This window comes from Alosa sapidissima, chromosome 24 (assembly GCF_018492685.1).
Source record: "Alosa sapidissima isolate fAloSap1 chromosome 24, fAloSap1.pri, whole genome shotgun sequence".
Classification (NCBI taxonomy): Eukaryota; Metazoa; Chordata; class Actinopteri; order Clupeiformes; family Clupeidae; genus Alosa; species Alosa sapidissima.
The window spans coordinates 26,981,039-26,984,885 of NC_055980.1; the positions used below are offsets into that span (position 1 = coordinate 26,981,039).

The 3,847-nt window shown below is 45.6% G+C and overlaps 1 protein-coding gene across 1 annotated transcript in view; it reads right to left on the minus strand.

Annotated features, from left to right (window-relative positions):
• The window catches only part of LOC121700216, a 1,725,899-nt gene that overhangs the window by 1,084,340 nt on the left and 637,712 nt on the right, over window positions 1–3,847 (minus strand).

Below are 3,847 nucleotides of genomic sequence, written 5' to 3' on the forward strand. Positions count from 1 at the left end.
ATTTGAATTTCATCATCATGATATCTAATTTTGTGTAAAATTTCAGATAAATCATAATATCTATTAACCTGAGAAGTTTCAGACCATTCATTCAAAGCATAGAACATTTCTGGCACATTTCCTGCTTGGCCAGATGGTGGCGCTATGCTAGGCCTGTGAATTACAAATGTGAATATCATCACAATAATGATATCCGATATTTTATAAAGTTTCAGATCAATCACTTAAGGCATTGTCCATTTCTGGCACATTTTCTGCTTGGCCAGGTGGTGGCGCTATGTCAGGCAGGCCCATTGGGTGTCTGGATATCATCATAATCATGATATCTATTAACCTGAGAAGTTTCAGACCATTCATTCAATGCACTGTGATTTATGACACATTTCCTGTTTTTGTGGTGAGATATTAAAAGCATATCAAATATATAACTTATCAAAAATCCCTTCGCAATTTAACATCAGTGACATCTTGGCATAATATTTGCCAAATTTCAAATGAATCTCACAAACCCTCTAGGAGGAGTATGTTCAAATTGATCATATGACAGTATAATTGTCATTCTTTCTGTTGCCAGTTGGTGGTGCTATGCCAAACATGCATTATGGGCCTGTGAATATTATCATTGACATGGTCTTCAATGACCTGTGAAATTTAAAACATTTCAAGTCATGCATGGTGAATTATGACACATTTATTGTTTATGTGGAAGGGTATTAAAATTAATAATTTCGCCATTTCGTCAAATTACAACATATAAAAAAAAAGCTTCACAATTTATAATCAGGAACATCTCGGCGTCATGTATACCAACTTTGACATGAATCGGATCAACCGTCTAGGAGGAGTACGTTAAAATTGATCATGTCCACAACGCACAAAATCTCAATTACCTCACTTCCTGTAGGCGTGGCTAATGGCATGTTAATACAAAAGTTGTTTGTTTTTGGGAGTTACATACATCCACCAAATTTGGTGTGTGTATCTAAAACTATATGCCAACCACAAGTCACCGTGACATAAGGGGGCGCTATGGAGTTCCTGGGCAACGCCCGGTGCCAAGCTTTTATCCCTGTCTATTCACTGTATCACTTGATGTGTGTGCCAAATTTCATGCGTTTTCACCGATGGGAAACACCTCTTTTGGCATCACAATTCATCACATTTTAGTCCGCACAAAATCCCAAATACCTCACTTCCTGTTAGCCTGGCGTGGCTAATGCATTGTACATACGAAAGTTGTTCATCTTGGGGAGATACACACACCTACCAAATTTGGTGTTTATAGCTGAAAGTATATGGCCACCACGGGATCAGTCATCTAAGGGGGCGTAAGGGGGCGCTAGCGAGTCTATGGGCCATACCCGGGGCCAAGCTTTTTTACCTAGCTGCTTTGTGTGACACCTGATGTGTGTGCCAAATTGCAAGACTTTTCGATTATGTTAACCATCTCTAAATATTTGCCAACCACGGGATCAGTCACCTAAGGGGGCGCTAGCGAGTCCCTGGGCCACGCCCGGGGTCAAGCTCTTGTTAACTGCGATGCGTGACACCTGACGTGTGTGCCAAATTTCAAGAGTTTTCGACCATGTTAACCACCTCAAAAACAGGAAAGCAAAAAAGTAGGATAACAATAATACTGAATGAATAATAATAATAATCCTTACAAAAACAATAGGGCGCCCTTACCTTAAGGCTTAAACAGAGCCCAGCCAAAAACTCCAATAAAATTTGTATCAACTTTGAGGGACAGCTATGACCATGCAGGATTATCCAGACCAAACGTGACTATTTTGCTACATACTATTCCTATTTATGTACCAGCATGCAAAATTTGAGCCTCCTACATGGTTTAGTTCTTGCACTGTGGGCTTGTGAACTTTGACAAAAAAAAGAGCCCGAACAAAATCGACCCCCCCCCCCCCCCCCCCCCCCCCCGTAAAACTGGCTGTATCTTGGAAAGTATTGATCTTACATAAGAGTAATTTTACAGTGTGTCTCCTGAGTAACATAGGTACACCTGGTCATTTTTTCAGATTTTTTTGAGACCTAAGTGCGTGGGCCCTGGTTGAATTGACGTGGAATGACCCTATATCTATATACCTATATGCCTAGATCTGTATGCCTATATGCCTAGATCTTAGGGCTGTAACGATACACCAACCTTACGATTCGGTTTGTATCACGATTTTTGACCTAAGTGCGTGGGCCCTGGTTGAACTGACGTGGAATGACCCGATAGGCATATTAGGCATACAGATCTAGGTTGAGAAATGTGCAACTTCTTGTGGATAAACGCCCTACGTCACACTGTTTTTTTTTTTTTGACAGCTGACCAATCCCAAGCGGATAACAAAGACCTGTGGTTAAAAAACGCTCTCGGCTGCTTTTTGGAACAACAAACTACCGCAGATTTTTTTTTTAAAACTGAAAAAGCGGTCTGCAGAAGTTCAGTCAGAAAAAAGAAGCCCAGTCTTGAACGTACCCTCAGGTAGCTTTTGTTTTGCCGAAATCTGAAGGCAGCGTAGATGTGTCCTTCATGCTGCTTTCAGTGTCCAAAACTCTATGTAATCGTGGGCAGCTGTTGGTAATTGGCAACAGCTGAAAGATGCAGTTTATTCTGCTTCCTGGTTGCTATCTTGCTAGGCTGTCGGAGCAGATGCCTTGATGCCTTGATGCCCGCTGAGGCAAGTGACTCGTTAGACAGCTGAAGGCTGAAGTAGCGTTCTGTTGAGGACGGGGCCACAGGTAAGGCCAGTAGCCTTCTGTTGAGGACAGGGCCACAGGTAAGGCCAGTAGCCTTCTGTTGAGGACAGGGCCACAGGTAAGGCCAGTAGCCTTCTGTTGAGGACAGGGCCACAGGTAAGGCCAGTAGCCTTCTGTTGAGGACAGGGCCACAGGTAAGGGCAGCAGCCTTCTGTTGAGGACAGGGCCACAGGTAAGGGCAGCAGCCTTCTGTTGAGGACAGGGCCACAGGTAAGGGCAGCAGCCTTCTGTTGAGGACAGGGCCACAGGTAAGGCCAGCAGCCTTCTGTTGAGGACAGGGCCACAGGTAAGGGCAGCAGCCTTCTGTTGAGGACAGGGCCACAGGTAAGGGCAGCAGCCTTCTGTTGAGGACAGGGCCACAGGTAAGGCCAGTAGCCTTCTGTTGAGGACAGGGCCACAGGTAAGGGCAGCAGCCTTCTGTTGAGGACAGGGCCACAGGTAAGGCCAGTAGCCTTCTGTTGAGGACAGGGCCACAGGTAAGGGCAGCAGCCTTCTGTTGAGGACAGGGCCACAGGTAAGGCCAGTAGCCTTCTGTTGAGGACAGGGCCACAGGTAAGGGCAGCAGCCTTCTGTTGAGGGCAGGAAATACATCCCACCCTCCTGTGATTCAGCAGTTAAGCACAGGTGTTTTGATCACGTTCCTTGGGGCAGGTCTCTCTATACACACACACACACACACACACACACACACATACAGACCCCGGGATATAAGCAGTGTCCACACACACACACCCTGCAGAGATGTCCCCTGTCTGTTTTGGTTAGACAGAGAGACACAGGAAGGCCTCATCTGGTCTCCACGGTAACCAGAGACGGCAAGGGACTATGTGTCTGACCAACTGTCCAGTGCTTGTCGTTAGAACCTCCAGAGTAATTGATTAATTACTTAATTGGCCTACTGACTGGGGTGTGTGTGGACATTGTGGACATTGCGCTCATACTTGGTCATCTGCGTGTGTGTGTGTGTGCGCCAGGGCTCAGCGTTAACTTTTAATAGTGGTTGCCAGCAGGCATGAGGTTTTGGTTTGGGGGGGGGGGGGGGGGGGGGGTGAGGCATGCTTCTGCTTAACATCAGCGGATACTG